The sequence below is a fragment of the Pinus tabuliformis genome, chromosome 8 (assembly GCF_031772625.1).
Source record: "Pinus tabuliformis cultivar Carrire ecotype Pingquan chromosome 8, CPIR1, whole genome shotgun sequence".
Classification (NCBI taxonomy): Eukaryota; Viridiplantae; Streptophyta; class Pinopsida; order Pinales; family Pinaceae; genus Pinus; species Pinus tabuliformis.
Window position 1 is genome coordinate 1,018,216,321 of NC_142294.1, and position 15,116 is coordinate 1,018,231,436.

A 15,116-nucleotide genomic window follows, 5' to 3' on the forward strand; every position below is an offset into this window, starting at 1 on the left:
GATGCTAAAAGATTGAGCTCAAAGGAGAGAAGCTTAGTGAGGCATATGTAGCAAGAAGGAGACTTGTTACTATAGAGGTATTGTTGCAACTCACGAAGGTAATTCCACAAAGGATGTGGGTAGAATTATCAAGGTAATGAGGGAAGCTGGTAAGACTTTCTAAGTGAAAGAAGAGGTGGTCAGAACCAAGTATTTCATTGTGATTGAAATATAGGAGGACAATTGTGTTCTTGAGAAGTGCAGATGAGTTGAAGCCTAGAAGGAGCAGAGAGAAGTGCTCAAAGGAGGTTCCAGAGACAGATAACCAAGGGCTTGCCAAAAGACCAAGTATAGAGGAAAGCTTGGTGAGGTAAGTTGCAACAAGGAGGACTTGTTGTTGCAAAGGCTTTAATGCAGCTCATAGTGAGTGAGTGAGGAGCTCATGAAGATAGAGAAGAAGAAGATGGCTACTGATAGTCATAGTAGAGGTTCTGAGGAAGACCACAATAGAAGAAAGATGAAGAAAGGGGATGCCAAGGAAAATGGCAAGAGGATGAGTCAAGAGGAAATTGATAAAGAGACTGCAGAGTTAAAAGAACAACTCGATGCATTAAGGAGAATACTTGAGGAAAGCCAAAGACTAGGTTGGGTCTTGAGGAAGAAGCCATTGAAGTGGCATAAGTTACAGAGAAGGCTACAAGAAAGGCAAGTAAGATGTATGATGGAAAAACTCAAAGAATCTGAGTTGGAAATGAAAATGGAAGTGTCCATTTGTGAAGCAGAACAGGGTGAAGTTCCGAGGGAAGATGAAGACTTGATGCTTGAAACTTCAAGTGAGGCCAAAGGGTCACATGGTTTTAAATCTGACAATTTGTGTATGTTTGTAGGTGAAACATGTAAAGAAGGACAATTTGTTGATATTGTCATAAAGGAGGAAGAAGACAAGCAGAATCTAAATTCTGTTCTGGAAGAAGATGAGATAGATAGGTCTCATATACAGTTGGGGAAAGATATCAAGCAACCAAGTGAAGGGCTTGAGGTGATTTAAGAGGATACCATCGAAGAATTTCTGAGTCATAAAGAGAAATTGGAACAACAAGGAGATATGGTGGCTGAAACATCAAGTGAGACCACAAGGTCTTATGTTTTTAAAACTGATAGTTTGTGTATGATGGCATGTATTACAGGACAAAAGAAACCTTTTGAAGATATCTTCAGAGTAGATGAAGATCTAGAAGTAAAAGGTGACAAAGAAAACTTCTCAGAAGAAGAAGAATTTGACTGCATACAAAAGAAAAAGTCTATGGATGAGTCTATAGAAGCTGTCATAGAGATGAGGAATCAAGATCTTATTTTGATGAAGAATGAAGGAATATTGTCTCAGAAAGGTAATCAAATGAGTTTGATTAATGTTATTGATGAAAAACAAATGCAAGAGAATATTAATGAAGATGATGAGACAAGGATAACTCTGGGAGAAGAGTTACAGAGGGACAACAAGGAAAAATGTACTAAAGAAGAAGGACATCTACTGATAGATGTTAAGGAAGAAGAAGTCTATGCAAAAAACTTAGCAAAGGGAAAAAGGACATCTGATGATTTATCAATAACAAAGGAAGGTATGGAAAATTGTGTGAAATTTCCAAATTCTACTCCAATTGAAATTATTGAGTTATATAGAAAATTAGACTTTCAAAGAAGGGAAATGGAAAAACAGAGGATAGATGTTCAAGATAGATTGCTAAAAAAGGAAGACAAAAGAATTGTCATGAATGACAATCATAAGAAAAAGGAGATGGTAATGAAAGTTCAACAAATTGACATTGCAAAAGAAGGAGTTCACTACAGTGGACAAGAGCAAAGAGATATTATTGGAAAAGATGATATGGGGGAGAGACTAGTTGACAGTCTCATGAGTTCTTTTGAGAATTCAAAACAACATACTGATGTGCTAACGGAGGAGAAAGAAGAATAGCAACAAATTGAACTGTTGGGAAAGGAAGATAAGGCACAAAATCCTTATGTTTTTTATTTTAACAAGTGTTTTGTGAGTGTAGGTTTTGTTGCAGATGCTGAAGAAAATTTGGCACAGATGAGCAGCCAAATAAAGATGAAAGAAGAAGATTATGTAGAAGAATTCAATCCATGGAACAAAGATTCTCAATTGCTGGAGAGAATGCTGGAAAGTCATGATTCAGTACAAACAGAAATAATCATGAAAGAGGGTACCGATGAAAGGGAGGCAGTAAGCATAGGAGACAAAGCAAAAGTTGGAACAAGATCAAAAGTAGAAGAAAAAGTAAACGAACAACTACAAAGTAAAAGTAACGAACAACAGTTTGAAGAGTTAGTGGACAACAACAACAACCTGAAGCAAAGAGAAAGAGGAAGAAGTAAAAGGTAGAGTATGGACCAGTCCAAAGATGTGCTAGAAAAAGAAATTGAAGAATTGTGGCAGTTAATGATGAAACAGGCCATAGAGAGAAAGTTGATGACAACAAGAAGGATAATCAATCAGAACTTGAACCTGATTGACAAGGAGAAGAAGATGGAGTAGAAGACAACAAAAGTACAACAACAACAAAAGAACAAAGCATTTGGGCAACTACAAACTGAAGTTTGGGACCTTGGAGGTTTTTTCAATCAACTTATGAAGACACATGATCAGGCGATCATGAATATTTTCTACTTTGGGAGTCTGATGTAGGAGCATTCAACCCAAGGAAAATCATTGTATTTTAGTAGACATAGGGGGGTCATGTATTTTAGGGAAATTGGTTTCCTAAGTGTTAAGTTAATGTAATATTTAGGCTTTTAAGTGAGTAGGATAGGAATTAATTAGATGTGTGAGGATGTTTGTAAATGCTCTTGAATAAAGGAGAACATGAGTGGTTAATAATGACAAAAGAGTTAGAAGTCAATTATAACTCTTAAAGGTAGTTTCATGATTCGAGGGACTAGAGAGAGTTATTAGGGATTAAATGAAGTTTGAAGTGGACATAGAGGACATTTAGGAGTCAATTCAGTAGATCTAGGATTTGAACCATAATTAGTTCAACATAACCTTTCTGGTATAAATGTAAGACTACGGGCAGAGTGAAGAAGAGGAGGCCACTGATACTGAAGATCAGGCCTGTGAGAGATAAAGAGTCTCGGATATGTAATCAATTGTTTATATTTATATATACAGAGGTTTATTCCATAACTGTTTAAGTGTGTGGAACGTATATGGAATGATTGAATTACATGTAAGTTATGAATTCGTAGGTTCTATGATAGAGGTTGTAGGCAGAGTTCTATAGAACACGTAGAGAGGAAGAATGATTTAGAGAAATCATAACGGATTATCGAATCCAGTTCAAGGATCAGAGTGAAGCTCTGGAGAGAAGTAGCGAAGTGAGGATTCACAAAGGTTAAGCTCACTGAAAAGGTTGAGCAGCTGAAAAGCGGAAGTCAAAACCCTAAAGAAAACCCCAAAACCACAGAGAAAACATTGAAAACAGCGTAAATTCTAAGTAAAAGGGAAGAGCGGAGAAGTGAAGTATCAGTGTACAGGAACCGATGGATCTCAGAGATCAATGGACGAGGTTGTCAGATGAATAACAGCTAAGATTAAATCGCAAAGATTAAGATCAAGGAATGAATGGTGGACGTTAACCAAGAAGAAAGGCGGCTATAAGCGAAAGTGGTATTTCGAGCGAGGTCAAACCCACAAGTGGTATGGAAGGGTGAGTGCTCGATTCCACTCTCCATTCGACACGTAGCACAAAGGTAGTCAAGGGAAACTGTTTTATCGGGTGGTTAATCCCCGTTCTTGTTGTCTATCTGAAACTAACATCAACCGTCAGATATGAATAAGGAAGATTGATTGCGGAGGGTCGTCATTATGTTCTGTTGATTGGGTGAAAGTCCTATCGTCGGATCAAGTCTAGATCGACAGTCATAATTTGATCGCTGATCGAAGGTTGAATGGAGAGCACAATGGAAAGACGATGGATGAGTGCGGACCTAACGATAATTATAGTCGTGGGTGTATGATATTTGAAGTCCGGTCTTAATCGTTTAGGTCAGTTTTCTGTGTTTTCCTTTGTATTGTGTTAAAGTGTGAAGGAGTGATAAGAAGTAGACTTGAGAAGGTTTATAAGCGCAACTGTATAGTATTTGAAATCTGACAGTGTAATCGCATATCGGATGTGGAGGAGGTGTGTTAATGTGACTGCGGAGAGCCTCGATTGCAATGAGCGATAAAAGGAGAAACCTTGGAAACTATGCAAGGCTTTAAAAAGGGTGAAAAGTTAAGTTATGCATGTTTATGTGTATTTCTATTTATAATAGAAATAAAGCGTCGATAGAGGGTTTTTATGGGTTAAGTCCGCATTAACCAAAGTTTAAAGAGAGAAGGTTATATATATGTGGTTAAAGGGTTAGAGAAAGCTTAAACTAAGGTTTATGGGAGTGAATGAGTCCCGATAGAAGGGTTTAATGAAAGGCTTTGATAAAGTCATAAATGAAGGCTTGAGGGTTGATTAAAATCCCGATAAGTGGATATTGCCTAAGGGTTAGGCTATTTTGGGTTAAATAAATTATTCCGCAGAGATTAAGAAAGGGGGGCCTTAACCATATTCTAATTGAAGATTTGACTCCTTTGAGAGTTAAATTCCTGGGAAAAATGTGCTTACGCATTTTATATGCATATTGTGGGTGTAAGCAGGGGTAGCCTTGCATCATCATCTCAGGACCCACATTACCTAACAAACAAACACAAATAAATAGTGATTATATACAAAGAGAAACTCTTAATGGCTATTGGAATACGAGGAAAATGAAGGTCCATTTCAATTGAGATCAATAGTCAGAATGCATGAGAGGAAAATCATGTCAATAAATTTTCAATAACAATGATACTTATTGGCTTTGTTTTTTGTCTCTTTTTTCAAGTTATCATTGATCCATGATCTAGTCATGAAGCCTATTTCAAATAAATCACTTGCCATTGGTTACATTATATAGATTTATCGGTTATCCTACATGTTGATAAGAGCTTGAGAAATATTTTTTTGAATGCGAAACTAAATTTGAGTATAAGGATGGTTTGGAAATATAATTTAATTTGTTGAGACCTAAGGTAAAGTTTCCTAATGAGTTCTTCTCTATGTTTACTAACATGATGTAGTAGTAACCATTGTGGTTATGATAGCTCTCCTTGATTATATAAGTAAGGGAAACTCTTATTTCCATTCTTTGGGTGTACCTCCCAATTGATATTTAATGTAATATATGTTGCATTTTTTATCGACTTTCTAAATGGTGAGGGTGAAATTCTAAATGTTGAGATGACATTTTGAAGAACATCCGAGTGGCCTTATGAACTTTTGAGGCCTAACCATCTCAATATTGGGGTGACCTTTTCAACACACAACCAAACCTTATGAATATCCAGTATAACATTCACAAAACATGAACATGACTTACTAATGGTATATCATGCCCGAATAGTGAAACAAAAAGAGCATAAGACAAATTTTGTTTCAAAACAAGATTATTTTGTTTATCACAATGACACTATCAAATCTCAAAAAATCATGAATAATATTCTCTTCACTTTTTAATTTCATGATTTCATTTACATTTTTCTAGGTCCTTGTGTAGGTAATTAGGTTATCTAGACTTTAAACCCTCTTAAAAAATCACCCTATTCAAGTATGCTTCGAAAATGTTAAGAAAAAATGATTATACATCTTTAAATGATGCTTCTACAATATTAATATTAATACAATAATTAGGGATGTAAATAGTTTAATGAGTATGTATTTGGTGTTTTAATTAGAAAAAATCATTAAAATATAGGGAACAAATAAGAAAATAGTAATTATCTTTTGATAAATGTGCATTACATTTGATTTTTTGTCACAATATGGAATGAAAAATTATGATTTGTGAGAAAACCCTGTCATAGGCATTAAAATGATTCCTCTCTCATAGAATTATAGGAAACTTTAAATACAACTAAGTACCATCTAATGCAATAGTGATAAATGGTTCCTTATGTAGATGATTGAGTTGTCTAGACTTCAAACCTTGTTAAAAAATCACTATATTCAAGTATGTTTTGAAAAAGAAAAATGCATCTTCAAATGATTTTTCTACAATATCAATATTAATAAAATAATTATGAATGTAAATAGTTTAGTGAGGATGCGCTTGGTGTTTTGATAAGAAAAACTCATTAAAATATAGTGAACAATAAATATATTTTGATAGATGTGCACTACATTTGATTTTTTTTTTGTCGAATATGGAATGGAAAATTGTGACTCATGGAAAAACTTATGATAGGCATTAAAATGATTCCTCTCTCATGGCATTAGGGAAACTTTAAATGCAATTCAGTACCATCTAATGCAATGGTGAGAAATGAGAAATTTCATTTAATAGATATTATCATTTTCCAAAAAGAAACTAAAATTGAAAAAAGATCAAAACCTCACATGTTTTAAAATAATTCCTCTCTCATGACATTATAAACAACTATTGTTTAAATATAACAAGTATCATCTAATGAAATGATGTCAAAATTTATTCAATCGATATTGCAATTTTCCAAAAAAATAAAGTTGAAAATGAAATCAATGATATAAATTTCCAAACACTTTATTTTTAAATGATCATGTTATGAAACTATTAAAATATTTACCTTTTAAAATGATACTAGAATTCTAGAATCCACAAGAGGTTTCTACATTTAGGAGAGGAAAAATAAAATATTTAAAGATGTTGCATCCCCAAATAAATCAACTCTCGTATTTTTAAATGGTTATGCTATGAACTATTTGATCTTGATTTTTAAAGATGTAATATCTTCAAAATTTCCATCTATATAATTTTTTTTAGTGAAGGATAAATACCTAATTCTTAAAATTAAAATTTCCTAATTAAAGTATAACTATCTAAACTTCAAGATTAAATTTTAAATTTTAGTTTATAAATTTTAAATAATAATTGGTAAGGAAAATTTTAAATATTAACATGTTAAACTACTTCAATGAGGGGTTGAGGATGGAAGCCATATTTGATGGGATTAAACTATCCAAAGGAGTATCCAAGCTCCACTCCACAATTTTAGAGGGCATATGTTCTTCCATCCAACATTAAGACTAGCCCCAACCTAGTTCTTAAAAAAACGTACTTAAGAGAATAATAATATCAACAATATGACATTAATATCTTCATATCAAAATTTTTAATAGAAATGCAACTTTGCTTATATAATCAAATTTCTAAAATTTTCATAAAAAATTACTCCTATTTATTATCCTAAAATAAATAAATAAACCACATTTATTAAATATAAGAAGTGCATAATAATATGTCTAAAGTACATATCCAAAAATTTTAAATAACTGTTACTCAATAAAAACTTTATATATATATAATTTTATAAATATTTTTAATTTTAGTTTAATTTCTCATAAAAATATACACATTTTTCTTAATATATTTAAAATAAAATTGAATCCAAGTATTAATAGAAAGAATTCTTAATCTCTTATAATTCATGAAATAGACTTATACGAGTTCTTATGTAAAGTTAAATTCATATATCAGGAAATAATGTTATGGTGGTTAAATGAGAAAATTCATTTCTATGGTAAAAAAAATCACCACAACTCAAATACAACTCATTTAAAACTCACTGACAAAAAAATTACCACAAATCCAATAAAACTAGTTGAAATATTGATGAAGATGGAATGAATAATATTATTTTTCATTTTATCTTTTTGATATTTTTAGTTTTGGTGGTTAAATAAAACATAAGAGGAAAATGATGTAATATACTAATAAATTAAAAAATCTAAACCAAATTTATAAAAAGTTTTGGTTGTTAAATAAAACAAAAAATAACGTGCTAATAAATATAAAAAAATCTAAACCAGATTTATAAATTGGTTTTTTCATAAATTTTAAAAATTTAAAATAAAAAATAACAAATATAAAACCAATCTTTAAAATAATGCAAATAAAATAAAACAATAACATGCAATCATTCACAAAAACACTTACATAAACATGAAAAGAAAAAAACACAAAACAATCTCATCACACCCTTTAAGGCATGACAATGCCTTTATATAACATAAAAACAATAATAATAACCATTCTTAAAATATGCACAAGCAATTCAAATTTCAAACAAACCGCCTACCAATAGTGTCCAAAATTTTATATAAAATAAATTTAAGATATCATTCAGGTCATTTTATTGTGGCTAATTATTAGGGCTAGTTATTAGAATTTAATCTCATTGCATGATAATATGAAATTAAATATATTTATGGAGCTTGATAATATACATTTTAAGTACTCATCTTAAAGAACAAGTTTAACCATATTGTTTTTTTGGTATTTTTTATTTTTCATTTATTTATGATAATTATTATTAGAATCAAATTATCTAATTATTGATGAAATTGCATTTTTTTATTATTTAAATTATATTTTTGAATACATAAATAGATTTAACTCAACTTTTAGTATATTATAGTTGTGGACTCTCGATCATTAATATTTATAATTCTAACAAATTTCCACCTGATTTTGAATTTTTTTTTTTGTAAAAAAATATATTAAAAATTTCAAATTGTAATAGATTTAACTCAACTTTTAGTATTTTGAGGATATAGAATCTCAACAATTAATATTTATAATTCTAACAATTTTTTTTGCATTATTTTGAATAAAAAATATTTAAAAAAAATACATTAAAATGTAAAATGTTTAAACTAGTGCAAAACAATGATGTGCACTTTTTTTTAAAAATTGATTAGATAATAATGAAAACAAGAAATATATAATTGAGAGACAGTTAATCTAACAGGAAACACCTTTTCCATTAAAGCAATTTACTGATAAAAAGAAGTGAAAATTTTGATTAAGTTAAAATTCTCATTAACTTTTCAGTATATGAATAGAATTAAAATTGTCTGCAAAATCTTTAAAAACACCATTCTATTCTAATTAATTTTTATTTCACTATAACTTTTATCCTGATTAGAATTGATATTAAAAAAAATCATTTTATTATAAGATTATATCTGTATTAATTGATATTGAGTTAAATTTATTATTTATATATTGAAAAAATAATATCTTATTACAAAATTATATTACTTTGGTATTTGTTATTTTAAAAATTATAAGGTTAACATGTATTTTAAATATAAAAACTAAAAAAGATAGTGTAAAATATAATAGCATTCATAGTTTACATTTTATTTTTTATATTTTTTATTTTCATAATTAAAAGAATAATAGTAATAATTCTTTTTTTTTTAATTAATATTTATAATTTTAATATTTTTTAGTTGATTTTGAATAAAAATTGGTGAACAAAAATACATTAAAAATTTCAAAATGTAAAATGTTTAAACTAATGCAAAAAATTTATGTGTGTTTCCTTAAAAAAAATTGATTAGATAATGATGCTAACATAAAATATATAATTGAGTGTAAACCAAATATACCAAATTTAATAGAAGACATTTAATATAACCAAAAACACCTTTTCAATTAAAGGAATTTACAAATAAAAATAAGGATTTTGATTAATTTAGAATTCTCAATAACTTTTGGTTATATAAATAAATTTAAAACTTTGTACAAAATCTGTAAAAACATCATCCCATTAGAAACAATTTTGTTCCACCTTACTTTTTATCATGATTGAAATTGAAATCAAGTTTTTATTAAAAAATAATCATTTTATTATAAAACTATAATTGATATTAATGTGAATTTAAAACTTCGTACAAAATCTGTAAAAACATCATCCCATTAGAAACAATTTTGTTCCACCTTACTGTTTATCATGATTGAAATTGAAATCAAGTTTTTATTTACTTTAATAGTTTTTTTAAATATTTATAATGTTAACATATATTTTAAATAAAAAAATTATATAAAATATAATCACATTCATAATTTAAATTTTATTATTATATTATTGATTTTTATAAATAAAAATAATATAAAATTTAAATTTATTATTTAAGTTAAATCGAAAAAAATATGTAATTTGAATTAATTAAAGTATAAAATTATATTAAAACAAATATTTCCAGCTGCTCCAAAGCTGTAATTATCCATCCTCATTGCTCCAAAGTTATCATGGTGATACACACATAACAACTTAAAGCTGTAATTATCCATCCTCATTGCTCCAAAGTTATCATGATGATACATGCATAACAACCTACGCTTGACAGATGATGATGGAGACCAAGCATAAATTTTCAATGCAACACCCAATTTCTAAAAATGACAAGTGGCCGTAAAATAAATAAAACGTGGCACATTATTATTATTATTATAATGATGATGATGATGATGACGACGACGATGATGACGATGACGATGATGGTTAACGTCCGCTGAGACCAAACATTGGTCTATTGGACCTAAAGAAACAAATTATTTATTTTGATTTAAGATTTTATTCCTATAATGTTGATTGAGAGAAGCCTCCCGAGCTCACTATAATTTTGACATTGTAAAAGGCTAGGAAGGTCAGTATTGTAACAAAGATTGTGAAACTGAGATCTAATATAGTTTTACGCGGGGCACTCTAAGAGGAAGTGGTTTTCATCCTCGATGTTCCTATTCTCACATATATGGAAGATCCTTTCCATCCATGGTGTTTTAGGAACTGCCAAACGACCTGTTTCACAATGGAGCTCATGAGAATTCGTTCTAATCTTTGCTATATTAATTTTCTTCTTTGAGCTAGTTAAAATAGAGAGATGCTTTTGATCTTCTAGGGTGGGGTTGATGACCTTCTTATAATAACTTAATTTTCTTTTAGCTGTTAAATCTTTCTCACACCACATTTTTTCTTTGAACTTAGAAGTAACAATATCTTTAATGTTATTAATGTTTTGCAATGCATCATTCTCGTTGATCTCCCAATAGTTTAACCAGGTCCTTGTGTCTTCATGCCACCCCCGATTGAGCCTTCGATGGTTTTGGTTGGAATTTAAAGCTAGCTTAGGAAGTCTATGATCGTCTATGTTATTGAGTTTGTGCTTGTACAACAGAAACCTAATCATAGTTAGGCTCTCAATAGGGGAAAGACCTGCTTCTATAAGGAGAATAGGATAGGGTGTATTACTTTTAATTTTCAGGTTATAAGTTATAAAACGCTTATGGATTTGCTCAAACTTTCTCCATGATTCTCTGGAGATGCTGCAACCCCAAACCTCACAGCCATATAAGATAACAGGAATGACTAAAGTTTCAAGAGGAACTTCATTTTATCCCACATTACGAGGTTTTTTATTTTACAATTATTTTCAAGACCAAAATAAGCTTTCCACCCCCCATTAATCCTTCTCTCAATGTTATGGTTCCAGTTGAGCTTGTGATGAATATCAATTCCTAGGTGAATACACTTTCTCCAAGTTATTATTTTCATACATAAAATTAGCGTAAGTGTCCTTCTTAGATTTGATAATCATAACTTTTGTTTTGTCAGTTTTTACAGTCATACCCATGGTAGAGCAGAAATCCTTAAGAAGCCTGAGTTGCTTATCAAGATCATATGGGCACCTTGCGAAAAGAACAACATTGTTAGCATAGAGAAGAAGGATGATGACTATCCTAGCTAAGATCGTGCCATCATATCCTGCTTCCTCTAAATAGCCTTCGAGCATATCGATGTAAATGCCAAATAGGGTAGGGGAGAGGGGGCAACCTTGTTTAACTCCGATGTTACACTTAATATCTTTCGACCACCCCTCATTTCTCTTTAGCTTGGAAATTACATTCTCGTATAACTTTATAGCGGCATTTCTCAACTCGAGAGGAACCTTTAGCTCTTCTAATATATTCCAAAGGTTGTATCTAGGAATCGCATCGAAAGCCTTTCTAAAGTCCACAAAGCAACAAAATAAATTGGATTTATCATTACGAAATTCCTTCGCAATGATCCTAAGCATAACGAGGTGGTCTGTTGTTGAGTGATGCCTTCTGAAACCTACTTGGTCTTTAGCCCACTTACCTTCACTTTCAAGCCATATTCTTAACTTCTTTTCCAAAATACTACCATATAACTTGGCTAAGAGAGGGCTGATCATAATTGTCCGATAATTAGAGGGGTTATTTGTATCCCCACTTTTAAAAATAGGGATAATGAGGCTCTCAGTCCAAGGTTTAGGGAATCCTTGCTTGACTGCTTGATTGAAAAGCTTGTGGATGTGGGGGATGAGGACATGACCTCCAATTTTTAAGATTTCCGCCTGGTAAACTTCAATGTCCTTAGCTTTCCCATTAGCGAGGCGATTAACCCTAAACTTAATGTCTTCTAAAGAGAAAACTTCTTTCTTTGTGAGTAGGGTTTCCAAATTATCCATGAAATTTGGAGATTCATAAAGCTTTTTAAGATAGGAATTCCAATCGTGAAGAGCAGTTTTATTATTATGTTTAGTCTTCCTAGTCAGAATTTGCCTCCAAAATTTCTTAGGAGCTACCTTAGAGAGGTGTAAGAGATTCTCCTGTCTTTGAAAAATGTATTGTCTCTTTTTCCTTTTAGTTAGGGCTTTGTATATTTTTATCTTGTCCATTTTAAGTGATTCATCAACAACTTCCTTGCTCTCCTCGCACTTTTACAATCTTTGTCATACCATGGATTGGTTTTGCTATTTCTTTTATTATTTGAAACTTCAATTGAGAACTTGTTAATAGAATATGAGAGGGTTGTAGTAAAATTATGATAGAGGTCTTCTATGTTGTCTATACTAGATAAAGGAAGCAAATTAGTTTTTAATTCATTTAGAAAGAGATCATTTTTATTTCTATCAAATATTAAGTTCTTTTGGCTGTAAGTATTATTTTCTGTGGGAACTCTATGCATGAAAAAATTGAGAGTTATAAGTAAAGGCCTATGATTAGAGTCAGGTTCGTGGTTGTTTAAGATGTCAAAATTTATTATTTCATTGTATAATGGGAGATCGGAAATAACGTAGTCTACCACGCTGCTACCAAGTCCATGGATGCAGATCATCTTGCTGGAATTGGGCTGTAGGTTTTAACCCTATACAAAAATTTCCTGCATACGAATTCTAAAACATAGAAAATAAACAATGCGAGATCATAATACATAAAACACATATACACAGAGAGTTTCCCCTGGATCCCAAAACCGGGACTACTAACTTGATTTTTCATTATGTTCCTTTCAATGTTATAATACATATTTATACATGCTGAAGCATCCAATACCATGGACCGAAAACCATCGCGTCCAAAAAACATGTGCGAAAATCATGTACAAAACCATAGGTGGGTCTGCCAACCTAACATAGGGTCCAAAACCAAAATTTTTTGGGGCACTGCCCCGGACCCCATAAAGTGGGGTTATGGGTGCCCCTCAAACCCCCTGTTAACTACGTGGAAAGAATATAACACAACCCAACATTCTCCCTCTTGTTGTTTTCTTTCCACAGGGGGCCACAAGAGAGCTTAGTCATTTTTCCAGCCCTGAAATACCCATTGTCTCTCTACACCAAGAGAACTTCTCAGAGCTCACAGATTTTGTTAATGCATCTGCAATATTCTTCAAAGTGTCCACCTTTACCAACAACACCTTTTTGTCTTCTATCCCTCATAAAGTGATATTGAACATCAATGCGCTTTGTCTTTGAATGATATGCGGGGTTCTTTGCCAAGAAAATTTCACTTTGGCTGTCACAGTCTATCCTTATAGCTTCCTATACTAACCCCATACTTGAACACAATATTTGTAACCAAACTGCTTCCTTACTTGCATGAGTGGCCGCCATGTATTCTGCCTCTGTAGTTGACAATGCCACTACAGATTGTTTCTTTCTGCCTCTGTAGTTGGCAGTGCCACTACAGATTGTTTCTTACTCATCCAACCGACTGCACCTCAAAATAGGTTAAACACATACCCACTTGTAGATCTTCTCTGATCCAGATCTCCAGCCCAGTCTGCATCAACAAAGCCATGGATATCCAACACTCTGTCCAATCCTGGTCTTCCTTGGTAGCACAAACCATAATCACTAGTGCCACACAAATACCTGAAAACCTGCTTCATTGCTGTCCAGTGCTCCTTCCCTGGTTTTGACATAAACCTGCTCAATACTCCCACTGCATGTGCAATGTCTGCTCTAGTACAGACCATTGCATACATCAGGCTACCGACTGCACTTGCATATGGAACACGGGACATTTCTTCTTCCTCTTCTTGTGTCTTGGGACACTGTTCAACAGATAACTTCACACCTACAGGAATAAGAACCTTCATCGGTTTACTATCCTGCATATTAAACCTCTGCAATATTGTCTCGACATACTTCCTCTGGTTTAACCAGAGCTTCCTTTTTGCCTGATCTCTTTTAATTTCCATGCCCAGAATATAGTTTGCAGCACCAAGATCTTTCATGTTGAATTTGGAGGACAATTGGGTCTTAAAATCCTAGATAACTTCTTTGTCATTTCCAACCAACAACATATCATCCGCATACCAGACCACATAAATAACACGGTCACCAATTAATTTAAAATATACACAGTGATATGCTTTGCTTCTGGTGAAGCCAAGTCCCCGTATAAATGTATCAAATTTCCGATACCACATCCTTGGTGACTGTTTTAACCCATATAGAGACTTCTTTAACTTACATACTAGTTCTTTCTTACCCTTCACTGTAAAGCCTTCAAGTTGCTTCATGTAAATCTCCTCTTCCAAATCCCCATGAAGAAATGTTGTCTTCACATCCATCTATTCTACCTCAAAATCAAAAGTGACAACAATAGATAAAAGTAATCTAATAGAAGTTGTATTGGCAACAGGAGAAAAAATATCACCAAAATCAATTCCTGGCACCTAGGAATAACCTTTTGCTACCAACCGAGCTTTGTATTTCTCCACTTTTCCTTCTGTATTTGTCTTCTTTTTGAACACCCATTTGCTGCCAATGGGTTTCCTTCCAGCCAGCAACTCCACCAGATCCCAAGCCTCATTTTTGTGCAAATATGTCATTTCATCAACCATGGCCTCTTTCCAGAGTTTCCGTCCTCTGAATCCACTACTTCCTTCACAGTTCTGGGATCATCAT